Source organism: Schistocerca serialis, chromosome 2 (assembly GCF_023864345.2).
Source record: "Schistocerca serialis cubense isolate TAMUIC-IGC-003099 chromosome 2, iqSchSeri2.2, whole genome shotgun sequence".
Classification (NCBI taxonomy): Eukaryota; Metazoa; Arthropoda; class Insecta; order Orthoptera; family Acrididae; genus Schistocerca; species Schistocerca serialis.
In genome coordinates, this window is record NC_064639.1 from 520,757,374 (window position 1) to 520,772,969 (window position 15,596).

Below are 15,596 nucleotides of genomic sequence, written 5' to 3' on the forward strand. Positions count from 1 at the left end.
CACCCTGTTTTTCAAATTATCTGCGAATTTTATTAAATCTTGTAGTGCCATCACGATGCACCACTACTGAGTGAAGTTATATAAAATCTAAGGCATTGAACGAATTGGCATATGCAGTCGAGGGAAATCAAAAATCTTCAGTGCTCGATAAAAGTTTATATTGCGTTATCGTTAATTCATTGTGGTGTGGCAATAGAGTCTTAGGCAATCCAAAGCTTTCTTAAAATTTCAGTTGAAATATTAAAGCTCAGTTTTCATTCCTTTCCGAAGTTACTGTGCATTTCAGGCACATCTCCTGATAGTGTCGTTGAAACGAGCTGTTATTCGAAAGTGGCCCAAACATATTAAGTGAAATTAATATCTTGTCTATGTCTTATTCTGTACCATTACTGACAGGGTAGTACTGTGCGAGCGAGTACGCCAATACGAATCCTATTTCCGCTTTTGAAACATATCCTGGAAGTATTTTTTTGTTAAAATGTTTAGTGACCGCTGTGTTTATACTTGAATATCCTCCACAATGTCAACTCTACATCTTCATCAGCTTGATTTTCAACTTGAGGAAGAGAAATAATTAACATGGAATCTGCTGAGTACGATAGCTGGGGAACAACAGTCATCTCATTTTTAATCAAGCAAAGTGGTCGTGGATTGTCATGGTTGGGTATACAGTCGTTAATACACCGCTTCTGTGAAGGTGTTCCTGCTCATATCCTGTCTCAAACGTTTCCGAATATTGAAACAGAACTCTTTATGTGTCACATTCAAGATGTATGCAAAAAAGACACGATTCAGTCGCAGTGAAATTAATAACTGCCAGCGGAGGAAAAAGTGGCTCGTATAAGAGCGCTGAGGTCACAAGCTCGCCCTTGTCTACGGACAAACACCCACGTGAATACAGAGGGAGCACGCCTACGCAAGGACGGTTCGCTGTACTCATTCGTGTTGAAAATAATGAACTGGAGGCTTCAAAAGAAGAGCTATTCCTGTCAGCGGAAGTTGTACGGGAACAGTAGTACATTGAAGAATGGCTCTAAAATACGGAGAACTCTTACTGTCCAGTGCAAGGACCAAGGCGTGGTACGTACGATTCAGGGATTGACAGGTGTCGTTGGCCTGTGATTCACGGTCTGGAATGCCACACCGTGTTACGGATGCCATTGTCCAGCAGATGACGCCATCATTATTCAAGACCGTTGAGTTACGTTACCAACTACTGTCACAGACGTCGGACTGCGCTTTAAAAGTGTTCACGCAATCATTAAGAACAGACTGAAATTTCGCGAAGTGCACGTCCCATGGGTGCTTCACAGTCTTCCAACAGCAACAAGAGAGTGTCCAATGGGACTCTCTTGAACGTCTGCAGCACTATGCCAAAGAGATGATTTAGTTCCTGTGACGAGTACTCGCTGAAGACATGGCATTATCGCTTCGACCTAGGGTCAAAACACCAAAAGTTCTACACTGCGTGTAGGCAGCGTCGCCGCCGCCCAAAACACAGCAAAACCCTTCCTTCCTGTTTCTAAGTCCTCATTTCACTATTTTAACCACAAATAAGTGTAGTGGGAGGTCGACGTGTACGAGTAATTGTTCTATCGTCACGTGGGTATGCATTCGTGTTATCTTGCGGAGAGTTTTGGACCATAGCGCACTTACGTATCTTTTCTATAGGCAGTGACTTTACTATCGTTTCAGTGGATTTCATTTTACAGACAAAGGCTCGTTTTCTTTTGAATACAAATTACACAAAACTTCATCGTAATTCTTTTGACAGAATTTACACATATCTACATTAATCAGCCACAATATTATGACGACCAACATAATAGCCTTTATGCCCACGTTTGGCGCATAAAACAGCGGCGACGTGTCGTGGTATGGAGGCCATGTGGCCTTGCTAGGTCCCTGATCGATATTTGGAACCACATATATACATACAAGTCAGCTAATGCCCGTAAATTCCGGGGATGGGGTCGATCAGCTATGACTACCTTCAGTCGCATTCCAGAAGTGTCGATCGGATTCAGATCTGGCAAGATGGGGGCAGCACATCAACTGGAACTCGCTACTGTGTTCCTCGAACACTTCATCCCTCTAATACTTATTCACACTCCTGACCCTGTGACAAGGCGCACTATCTTGTTGAAAAATTATACTGCCGTCGGCAAACATGACTGCCATGAAGGGGTGTAGGTGGCCTGCAACCAGTGTGCGACACTTCTTGCCGCCATGGTGCCTTTCACGAGCTCCAATTGACCCACAGATGTCCACGTGAATGTTTCCCAGAGCATGATGGAGCCGCCGCCACCTTGACTCCGATCCGCCGTACTGGTGTCAAGGAGCTTTTGCCTGTGAAACGACGGATTCGCACGCCCTCCCACTGGGATGATGAAGAACGTATCGGGAGTCATCGGACCGTGCAACGCTATGCCACTGCGCCAAGGTTCAGTGCCGATAGTTACGTGCTCATTTCTGTCATGGTTGCCGATGTCGCGGTTTTAACTTGTCACATGCAAATTTCGTCGGCTGCGGAGGCCCATCGTTAGGAGTATTCGGTGTACTACATTTTCAGACACACTTGTACTCTACCGAGCATTAAAGCTCCATCACAGGTCGCCGTCTGTCCAGTCTTACCAGTCTGCCCAGTCGACGACGTTCGACATCTTTAATTAGGGGTGGCCGCACAACCCATCGAAGTCTGGACGTGTTTTCAAATAAAAAAAAAAAAATGATTAAAGTGGCTCCGAGCACTATGGGACTTAACTGCTGTGGTCATCAGTCCCCTAGTACTTAGAACTACTTAAACCTAACTAACGTAAGGACATCACACACATCCATGCCCGAGGCAGGATTCGAACCTGCGACCGTAGCGGTCGCGCGGTTCCAGACTGTAGCGCCCAGAACCGCTCGGCCACTCCGGCCGGCTTGACGTGTTTTCACCTTGGTTTCTCCACGTCTTGAGGACACTCACCACAGCACTCCACTAACACCTGACAAGTTGTGCACTATCTGAAATACCCGTGCCGAGCCTCCGTGCCAACACGTTCTGCCCACGGTCAAACTCAGACAGATCGAGAGTCTTCCCCATTCGTCACACGGGCAGCACTGTGCGCGTGTCGGTTTTACAGTCATTCCTCAAAAGATGACGCTGTTGTCGCCTGGGCGGATTTATGTCGATGGTTGGTCGGTGGTCATAACGGTCTGGCTGATGAGTGTATATTGACATCTACGTCTCTACCCCGCAAGCCACATTGCAATGAACAACAGAAGGTAGTTGTTGTACCACTGTCACTCCCGCCCCTGTTCCTATTCCGGTCGCAAATGATTCGCTGTAATAACAGTTGCTAGTAAGCAATTGCGGGGGCTCGAATTTCAATAATTCTATCTTCATGATATTTCACATGGTGCGGGTAGGAAAAAACAGTTAACTTGTTGACTCTTCTAGGAACATTCGGTCTCGAAACTTCAATAGTAGAACACAACGTGATGCAGAACGCGTCTCTTGCCCCGTCTGCCACTGAACTCAGCTGATGATCTCCTTGATGCATAGTAAATAAAGATGTAACGAAGGGCGCGGCCTTTCTTACGATCTTCTGTGTTCCTTCTATCAGTCCTATCTGGTACAGATCCTACGCTGACAAGCAGTATACAACTATGGGTAGAACGAGGGTTTTGTAAACTGCCACCTTTGCTGGTAGACTGCATTTCATGGCGATTTCTCCAATGAATTTTACTCTCACATCTGTCTTCCCTACGATTCATTTTATGTTGTCGTTACACTTTAAATCTCTCGCTAAGTAACTTTTTCCAGGAGTTCTTCAGCAGTTTGTTACATTTATGTTGAGGCTCAACTGTCACTCTTGCACCAACCGTCGACCCTCCACAGTTTTCCTGCATTTCACTACAGTTTTTTAGCTTTGTGTCTTTGCTGTGCACAAAAACTTCTTCCGTGTAAAGCTACATGGATATTACGAGATCGTATACTGCCTCATTTACGTGTATTGCGAAATTTAGTAACCCTATAACATTTCTTCGAGGTGCGCCCGAAGTTACTTTTACGTCTGAGGACTTCTTTCCGTTGAGAGGGACGTAATGCTTTCTGTTTTCTAGCAACTTTTCAGTCCAATCCCACATTTGGTCTAATAATCTGCACTCTCATATTTTATTCATAGGGAGGCAGTGACGATCTGTAACGAATGCCTTACTGAAGGCAAGTGACACAGGACCTAGAGGGCGTTCGTATCTACTACTACCTGGTTTTCGTGGATGGAGAGTGCAAACTGGGCTTCACATGGTTGATTGGTTTCACATCATAAATTAATTATTCCACCTGCCCTTGGGTTAACGTAGGAAAATTAAATTCCCTTAACATATAAGTAAATTAACATTTTCGATACATTAAAAATTGGTAACGACTTCATCAAATTGTATTGTTTCTCTCTAATCACAAATGTCAGAGTCATCGTCCTTTATTACAGCTTTCTGTGATGTGCAAAATTTACAAGTGATAACTTGACACATTACTCATTATTCATATTTTACAGTTTTGTAGCTACAGATATTAAATAGAATATTATGCATAGCATGTACGCAACCATTACTTATAGGTTCTCGAATTTATGATGAATCACTCAGGCGCATGAAATTTCCGTCAACCACCGGTGGTTAGTACTCTCAAACATTTATATTTTCACTAATGGAAATGTCAACCACAATCTAGTATGAATCACGCCCGTACTCACGAGTAAACTCATCGTACATAACAAACATGAAGGACATATTGTTGTTAGGCATCCGCTTTCTGTATGATAAACTGGAAGTGGTATACAGTCTTCTCATAAGTACTGTCTTGTAGGAGAATCTTTTGAGATTTTTTCAAACTTTACAAAAATGAGGGGTGTAACCCTTACTGTAGTTGGATAGGAAAAGAACAATTTATGCCAAGAACGATGCGTAGAATCCATCGTTGACTGGTAAAAGTCTCTCTCTGGCAGTGGCATAGACCTGCCGAAAGGACACTATGCAGGACACAACCGAAAGGCCGTATAATTTCAGTATGGAATACATTTTAGATGATAATTTCTGAGAAGCCTACAAAATATTTATGATAGAGTATTTACACTTCGAGATCAGAACAACTTTGTCACTGCGAAGTTTAAAGAAACGCCTTGCATCTAAGGAGAGAAAAGATATTTTATGTGATTGAATTAATTTTAACAACTGTAATATCTGTCCAGTAGGTGGTTTCCTGTGACCATTGTCCTCCGAGAAATTTCGACATTAGAAGCTTGTGAACCAGACACGGGAAGAATGTTGATATCATCCATGCATATACCTTTGTTTGTTCTTGCTTCATGTGAGTACTACTTGAAAGAAAAGAAAACGAACATATCTACGCCCGAGGCAGGATTCGAACCTGCGACCGTAGCGGTAGCGCGGTTACAGACTGTAGCGCCTAGAACCGCTCGGCCACTCCGGCCGGCTCTGATCGTTTGAAATGGAAACCATGTGAACACAAATCGCTAATAAGCGCACTGTCTCAAATGAAATTACTGTAGCCGGAAGCAGGAGACGCACAGATGATTCCATTGCTTCGATCTGGAACGCTGCGGTCGTAAGAATGGCATTTTTATTTTTAAGAGTCTTAATTTAAGAATCGCACTCCATTATAAACCAGGCCGGTGATGATTAATAGAGCTAGAGCAAACAAATGGATTTCGGCAAAGTAGTACAGAAGGAGTGCGTCAGGAATATCTAATCAACGAGAAGACATTACAAATGGAACTGATACTTGAAATAGGGAAGGAAAACAGCCTATCACTTTCAGATTAACGATCCTGGCATTCGCCTGAAGCATTTTATAAAAATCGCCGAAAACCTCAATCTGGTTGGCCGAATTGTAGTTCAGTGACTTACCAACTCTTATGCTAGGCGAAGCAAAGTTTTAATGATTCTTCCGAAGATTTGCCCAACATATTGAACTTTGTGTGTCAGGTGGTATTCAGCGGTGGCCACACTAATCTCAGAAATTTACCAGCAATCACTCCTTAGTTTCTTACAACAATGGGGAAGAGATCGTCGCCTGGGCTTTTGCAACCTTGACAGACGGTTTGAAAATCTTTTTGAAGACGAAGGATTTAATTATCGTAATTTGCTGGATAAAACAGCTACCCTGACTGAACATTGAAAACACTTCACAACAATTTTAGAAAGCTAAAGGCACATTTCAAGGAGTTTTGAAAGTCGTACCACATTCGTTTCAGAGTCAGTCAAAATAGAGAACAGATCTCCATAGAAATTGACAACGTCTGTTTTGTCACTATAAAACACAGTCCAGTACAACGTGGCGCGTACACAGCAAGCGCAATACACAGTGGTTCTCTCTGACGAGCAAGAAGCCATGGGGTTGAGCACTGTGTCTTATTTTAGACAAATGCGAAGTAATAGCTAGTCTGTTGGCTTTACTAGTGGCAACTTATTCTAGCAATTTTTCTTCTCATCTTCGCACTAACGGGGATCTCAGAAGCGAGGTGATAACACATAGCGGCACAGCACTCTAAACAATGTGAACACTTGCCCCTGATGCTGCCATAAGGGCCTGGAAAGTTAAAAACGTTTAAGCGAGGGATCAACTTTGATGTTCATTGACTACGTTGGTATCTAGTGCACCGCCACACACCTGTCACATCATCGTGTTAATACCTCTGCTAACTTAAAAAATGGTTCAAATGGCTCTGCGCACTATGGGACATCTGAGGTCATCAGTCCTCTAGAACTTAGAACTACTTAAACCTAACTAACCTACGGACATCACACACATCCGTGCCCGAGGTAGGATTCGAACCTGCGACCGTAGCAGTCACGCGGTTCCGGACTGAAGTGCCTAAAACCGCACGGCCACCGCGGCCAGCTCTGCTAACTTATTTAGAGTTATTAACTGCATGCAACATTGTGATTAGTGGTGTTAATTACCAATTTTCCTATTTCAGCTAGTTAACTTTATGCTCACCTTTTGAAAAAATTTTGTTCTAATCATTTATTTTAAATTCAACAATTCTGAAAAAGGTATTTAATTATCTATTGTTCCAGGTTTCGTAATTTTTTAGAATTTGTCGGTAAAACTTAACCTAAACCTTTAATTCGTAGTAGCTAATGTGACTTTTCACAAAGAATTCTACATTCAAATTTTCGGATTCAGGACCATTCTTAGTGACCTTTATATCTTTAATGGGTATGTTGCGAACAAAAGATAATGCCAGTTAATGAAATACATATTTTTTTAAATTTTTTTCCTGTTGTTCTGAAGTACTCCTCCACTCAGTGTACACATCATGGAAGACGTACTGGTATTGCTAACATAGTGCTGCATATTTTCAGGCTCTGGATCCCCTTTATACATGAGTACATATTTAAAAAGCATGTTGTAAATAAAAGTTTACAACAATTAACTAGATTGGATTTTTTGAAATTTTCTGTGTTGGACGTAACGTACCACCCCCCATGCTCCATTGGCAGTACACATTATCTAAATTGAGTTGGTTTTTCAAGGGTGACCTTCAAAGAAGCATAAATATGGAAGAAAAGGTGCACTTCGTTTAATTGTTCACTTTGCCTCACATTGGTAACATGACCAGGTCATTAACCTCTCCTTGACCTTTACTTTGATCTCGAACAGACACACATTAATGCGTCCCCAAAATCCCCTCCCAATTCACCTACCCCTCCCCTCCCATCTTCCCACCAGCAAATTTAGTGTAATTTTAACTCTAAGTTTTATTCATCAACTATTAAGTTTTCAGCCATGTCAATCTTGATTTAAGTATTTATAATAATAAATCCAGGATAGAGGAACGAGACCTTCTCATTCGATTATTTGTTGTAAACTTTTATAATCCCACACACACACACACACACACACACACACACACACACACACATACACACACACACACACACACACACACACACACACACACGCACGCACACGCACTTAATTGTACTTTCAGTAAATAAATAAAATGAGCACAACAAATCCAGCTATCCAGTTTGTACTAATCCCTACCCTCTTCTCCTTTCCAAGCGACCACAGCATATCATCAATATGGAACATCAAATCACAATTCATCATGGTGGAACCAGCCCAACTGTGCTTGTGGGAAAATGTAATAAGATCAGCCACTGCCTCTGCCTTCCTCTCTACCCCTGCCCTACCAGTCATAATGTAGCCCATCTAGACCGTCCTCAAAAGTACCCAAACAACCTAAATTACTTTTAAGAAGCACATCACACGCTTTAAGTGTCTTGATATGTTAAATTACAAATATTTTTTCCACTGTATTTTCATTATTGACTCCTGGTACTCTGAAAAAACTATCATTATATCATTTGCTATGGTATATTGGAATGATCACATAACAAATTACCCATAATAATTTAACACCATATGTCTGCTTATCCAATGCAACTAACGAATTAGTATTACGTAGCTGTCGCCCAAGCATTTTACTTTAAAAATACTATCCTCCAGAGATTAAAGCCAGCTGTTGCTTTTGTGCTGTTTTTGCTTATCGTCTTCAAAATTAGCTGGACTTATGATACAGTTAAAGATCGACAGGTGTACCACAGCGTAAGACACAACATAGCCTCAAATTAAATACTTGCATCATCTATGCTGCTTGTCAAATGCATCAATATTCTCTCTAGTGTTCCAAAATACATCAGCAACGCAAAAAGTGAAATTTTTATGTCAAATTGGTGTCAAACTGCAAACTCGAAAGTAAGTAACACAATGCCATTTTCAGGCCTAATCACATATATCCTGCTAGACAGACTGGGAATCTTCTCATGGAATACTCCAACGAGTATAAAACAAACTCTCTTTAAATAGTCAAAAACCAATGCTTGATTGTTCAGTGTAATTAAAGAATAAGAAAATGTTATAGTTCAACTAAGCTTCACTTTAAATACTATTCCTCAAAACTTCGAAAAGTGGAATAAAATCAATTACTGGTTTCCATCCGATGTTGGTTGTCATATGTAAAAGACAGCGATGATCACAGTTATATCTTAGCACCATATTTTGTTTGAGACACAACAGATCCTCAAATTAAATATTTTCCACATCTGTGACGCTTGTGAAGCGTCACGTTCCTGGTTTAAAATGTCAGCAAACATGTGCCAGCAACGCTGGAAGTGCTGTTTTACATCAGTTATCGCACTTTCATTTCCACATACAAAAATATCAATCACCGAGCGAGGTGGCGCAGTGGTTAGCACACTGGACTCGCATTCGGGAGGACAACGGTTCAATCCCGTCTCCAGCCATCCTCATTTCGGTTTTCCGTGATTTCCCTAAATCGTTTCAGGTAAATGCCGGGATGGTTCCCTTGAAAGGGCACGGCCGCTTTCCTTCCCCATCCTTCCCTAACCCGAGCTTGTGCTCCGTCTCCAATGACCTTGTTGTGGACTGGACGTTAGAAAAAATACTAACTAACCTAAAAATATCGATCAAATTTGTGCCTACGACATGACTCAAAACAACAAGGTTAAAATTTCGACTCTATTCCCATTCCACAATAGTAGCAAGTAATATGGTACACTAACAGTTGATATTAACAGTCAAGACTATAAGATTGATGTAAATTTAACCTGGTGTAGTATATAACTGCAGAATATAAAAGTTCAGTAAAATACCATGCCAAACACTCAAGCACACAAATAAATAGGCTGCCTGATTTACTGGAAGATTGTTATTCATTAGACCTACTTTTGGTGAAGTCTTCCATATCTAAGTTGCTCTCAATCACCATCTTAGGAAAGACGAAGGTGATGTATCATGTTACACACTAGAAGAAAGTATTAGAAAGTATTGCTTTTATTACAACTGTATCAGGCTTGTTAGAACTTATTCTCAGTATGAACTTCAGACGAAGGCTGCAATGTTTATCGTTCTGATCTATGCTGCCAAGACTCTTTAAATGTTTATAGACTGCATATCCTATAATAACACTTACACACACAACGTACCCAAAAGACAAGCAAACTAATCAAGAACTACATTAACCCTAGGACGCCTAAGGGGGGGTTCGTCGAATCCACAATTTTTTTCATGTCCCCTGCTTTTGCCCAAGTAACTTTCATACTACATATTCCTTTTGATTACTGTTTGTTGGCTATTTTATGAAACGTTAGTGTCAATATATTTTATAGAAAATTCCTGCTTTGAATGAAAAAAATAAATAAACTTATTATGGGTCCAACAATTCCCCCCCTTAGACTTCGATGCTATAGGAAATTTCCCTTAGTAGGATATCGTATTTCTCATCTCTACAACAATGCAAGTTAGTTTCTTGTTAGTTGGTATTCTTGATATTCACAACAATCGGTTTACTTTCAGAGGAAGTGATTGTTGATGGCAGTCAGCTGTTATTTATCTTGTAAACTTGCAGTGAGTTAGTGCAGTTCCCTACTGCTCACACCCAGACTTAGAAATGACTAAAAGAATACGTGGCTCGTCTTTAGAAAGAGTTCTGAATGAAATTTTAGATGAAGATTCTGACTCGGGGAGTGAAAGTGAATATGAGGATGGTCTTATGGAGAATGATTCAGATCGGGAAAATGATGTGGATGTTAGAGAAGATGAAGATGGCGCAGCTTCAGGCAGTGACCATTTGAATATTAATGTGGCCAAGTCTGGAAGAAGGTACATAGCCACATAGCCTAGAATTCTTCGGAGGTCTGTTGCTGATATAGTAAGAGCAGGAAGAAGTAACTCCAGCTGTTGTTTGTCATTCACCTGGAGAAGCCTTGAAGTTACTTCTCTGGCCTGACATCACGGATGTCATAGTAAAACATTCAAATAAAGAGGCAGTTAGGCGAAATGTTACTTTGACTGATGAGAAAGAATTGTGTGCCTTTTAGGAATCCTGATACTTATGGGGGCAAATAAGGACAATTCTGTCAGGGTACACGATCTTTGGTCAGACCTAATTGGTCGGCCAGTTTACAAGGGTATTATGGCAAGAGAACTTTTCAACGAATTTATTGCAGTCATAAGGTTTGATGACAAAAGTACCCGCCAGCTAAGAAGGGAAGCAGACAAATTCACAGCAATCCGTGATGTTTTCAACTACTGTATAAACGAGGGGTCCACCTCACCACTGATGAGATGCTCAGCTTCTTTAGAGTGCGCTGCCCCTGCAAGGTATTTATGAAGGATAAACCGGGCTTCCTTATACGCCTGATGTCCGATGCAGTTGACAGATACGTCTTGAATAAGGAACCCTATGCAGGTAATGTTCAGAATTTGTAGAAAGAACAACGGGGTTCAGCAGCTGTCGTCAAACGTCTGATAGCACCTGTGAAAAATACTGGTCGAAATATTACTACGGACCGATATTACACATCGGTGGATTTGGCGGAAAAGTTATACCAAGACTACAAAGTTACTACAGTAGGACCTCTCCAGTCAAACTGGAAGCATATTCCAGACATAATGAAGAACACGTCAAATCGAGAGCTATTTTCATCAATGTTCTTGTTCACAGACCCATCAACAAGTAGGCCTCCAGTAACTTTGGTTTCATACATAGCAAAAACTAAACCAAGTAAAAACTTACTAATGTTGTCAATAATGCACCAAAATAAAGGCACTGTTGGAGGAGAGAAGAATAAAACTGAGACAAATGCACATTATAATTCCACTAAAGGTGGAATTGATACCATTGATCAAATGGCGAGTATGTACATCTGCAAGAGGGGAACAAAGAGATGGCCTCTAACTGTATTTTACTCTCTCATCGACATTTGTGCTATCAATGCAACTACCATATTCATCCAGCAACATCTAAGATGGAATCAAAAGAAACACAAAATTGGTTCAAATGGCTCTGAGCACTTTGGGACCTAACATCTATGGTCATCAGTCCCCTAGAACTTAGAACTACTTAAACCTAACTAACCTAAGGACAGCACACAACACCCAGTCATCACGCAAAAGAAACACAACAAACTGAAACTTCATCTTCTGCAAGCTGGGATGGAACTAGTGAAATTGCAGGTAGAAGAAAGAGGTGCCAATGCAAGAGGGTTATCTAATCAATGGAGACTATTCTACAAAAGAAAATCAAAGTAGTGGCAACAGAAGCACGTCAGCCTCCTTCAGGGAATGGTCGGTGCCATATATGTGTAAGAGAAGCTAAAAGAAAGAAACAGAAATACAACAATCTAAGTGAACCAAAACATTATTGTGGACAGTGTCATAAAAATGTGCGTAATACCCATTCCGAAAAAAAATTGTGAAGTGTTTCTCTTACCTTGAAGTTGAGGACTCAGACTAGTCTATTGCATATGAACACATCTGTATTTTATATTGTAATATGTTAATTTTTGTTTTCACTCAATCCAATGTTTATAACAATTAACACCACTTATAAACCAATGCCTTAGTTAAAATACATAAATCATTTTGAACGTTGTAATATTTCGTCAATAAACTTATTTAATAATTGTGGGCTCACCGAACCCCCCCTCCCTTAGGCATCCAAGTTAGAAAAAAAGGCTTCGGCGTCCTAGGTTTAAGAAGTAAAGAAGAGTGCCTTTCCACGAGTTGATTGTGATGCAACATTCACACTGCATAGAGTAGCCAGCGAGAACATCTCGTGTGTGTAGACACATAACCACAGACGATGACAGAGTTGAAACATCTTCAAAGGACATGGTACAGGAAGACAGAGTCAATATCTTGAAAGTAACGCACGCACGCACACACACACACACACACACACACACACACACACACACACACACACACACACACACAGACCTTGCACGAGAAATAACAGACCTTACAAAATCTCTAGTAAAATTAATTAGTATGCTTCCTTGAATAATATATGATTTATTACACTTTGGACGGACAGCCGATCCTCAAGTTAAATAATTCCACATATAAATTATTTTAATTACTTATTAAAACATCCTCAGCTTGCATACTTTTCGTAGTACGCATATGTATCTTATAACAACAAATCTCCGCGAAAATTCCAACAAAGTAAAAATATAATACTTAATTATTTTACAGTTCACACACATTGGCTTATGTAAGAAAATAAATATTTTCATCTCTGAATTGCCTTTACTACTTATTAAATTAGATGCAGATCTCTTGTAAGCAGTAGAAAAACAAACTATACGTCAGAACACGACTGTAGTTCAATGTTTGCAACATGCATTAAAATCATCTAAATAAATAGCAATTATCTGCAAAAACATTCACATAAACAATTCTGCAAATCTAACAAACAACTTAAAATGCACCATTAGTTACCACTGTTACTATCACGTCTAGTACTAGTCACCAAAACCTTAAGTTCAATATTCCTACCACTTCTGTAAGCACAATGTTTCTGACACTGATATTTTTCTGCACCTGTTTAATCTGTGTAGCTTATTTCAATACACGTAGCTGGCTCACTGACAACATTAAATTCATCTAGAGCATTACTGCTGATGAACTTGCAGTCTAAAGTAGATCAGGAATTAGCAAAGCAAACAACGGCAATTTGGCAAAATGCAGTTTGCCATACATCTTGAAATTCATTTAGCATGGCAGTAAGATCAGAATGCCTGTTACTAGAACAGTATAAAATTCTGTCATCTGGCGCTGTTATACAGTGGAAAACTGTATTACCTCAGTAATATGACAATTTATTTGCCTTATTGCAGTAATATGTATTCTAATAATTAATACAGGCAATGCAGTTCTTGGAATTTCTATATGAATGTGAGATAAAGGATGAGTAAAATGATCACTCAGGTGCCAGCTCTCGAATCTACTACCCACCTTTGCATGAGGTCGCTTCACCCCCAACGAACGATTCTGTTAATTTTAGATAAACTTATTCACAATAAATGCACAAAAAGACATTTCTGCTTTTAATCTCATTTCATACCTCTTCCTCCATTAAGTGGAAATAATTAACTATCTCTAGAATTCAAGTGTTGTCACTAACCATTTTCCATTCTTTTGTCATAGTGGCGCATTGGCAGAGATTACGTGCAATATCATTAATCCCATGATTTTTGTGCTTCACCAATAAGATACCAAAATTCTTCAAATATCTTGCTATCAGAAAAAGCAAATATTTTTGCAGTAAGCTTTTAATTAAACATACACAATGAACGTAAATATAATAAATAATATGCGGCTGAAGATTGCTTAGGAGTAAATCGCTGATTGGTAAAATCTTGTTTCCACTGACGTAAATATTATTCAAATCTTAACTAACAGTGTAAAAGGCCAGTGCTTAAATAAGAATTTACGTAACATTGGGAATAATAATGCAGCCACGTAGGTGATTGTATTGTGTCTCTCTCTGCAACAATATTTATTTATCGGGGATTTACTACTATAGTTTCAAACAAACCACACGTATTTCTGAGTTAGCCGTGTGTGTTGACAGCGTAAGTAATTATTACACCTCGACCTAATACCTTTACTCTGGATTACTTGCCCTAGCAGCAACATTGGTGGTCGTTAGTGCATATTTTAACCGCTACTACGAGTATGTGAAATATTTTCATCCACGATTCCAAGAGCAACAAACCGATACCTTGTATGAAGAACAAAGAGAGAGAGAGAGAGAGAGAGAGAGAGAGAGAGAGAGAGAGAGAGAGAGAGACGGTATAGCATGTACGGTGTGTGTGTGTGTGTGTGTGTGTGTGTGTGTGTGTGTGTGTGTGTGTGTGTGTGTGTGTGTGTGTCTGCACTCAATAAATTATAAATAATTTTGTCAAAGCGTTTACTTTCGAGACGTAGACTTTTTCTTGTTGTACCATCTTCTTTGAAGATGTTTCTACTCTGTCACCGTCTTTGGTTGTGTCATGCGGCTTAACTATAAGAGAAGTTATCGTGTATACTAAGAGAAATTATGAAGTGTAAATGTTGTATTTCAATTAAACAGTCAAAATACCTTCTTCCTTCATGTCTGCTTAGTTTGTTTGCCGTTTGGCTGTGTTGTGTGTGTCAGTGTGTGTTTTCACGATGTGTAATTTTATTAACTGTTGGGATTTAATAGTCTATGAACATTTAGAGAGGCTTCGTACCATGGTCTCGAATGACAAACATTGCAACTTTTGTATACAGTATGCAGTCTGGAACCGCAAGACCGCTACGGTCGCAGGTTCGAATCCTGCCTCGGGCATGGATGTTTGTGATGTCCTTAGGTTAGTTAGGTTTAACTAGTTCTAAGTTCTAGGGGACTAATGACCTCAGCAGTTGAGTCCCATAGTGCTCAGAGCCATTTGAGCCATTTTTGTATACAGTTGATACTGTGCATAGGTTGTAGGAGGCCTGTGACAATCTTAATAAAAGCAATAAATGTCAATGAGTATCACTGATTAATTTCTTTGGAGTATAAGATGAAGCATTATCGTTGTCCTCCTTAAAATAGAGCTGGAGGGCCACTTAGACATCTGTAATGTCGCTTACGCTGAAAGTAGGTATAATGAATTACATTCCTGCAGTAAATCAGAATGCCTAGTTATTTGTGTGTTTTCGTGATTGGCATAGCATATTTTAGCTTTCGTATGTAACG

General features: G+C 40.0%; 1 protein-coding gene across 1 annotated transcript in view; it reads left to right on the forward strand.

Moving 5' to 3' along the window:
• Nucleotides 1–15,596, forward strand: part of LOC126456170 (neuroligin-2-like) — a 351,902-nt gene that overhangs the window by 45,866 nt on the left and 290,440 nt on the right. The window lies entirely within an intron of this gene.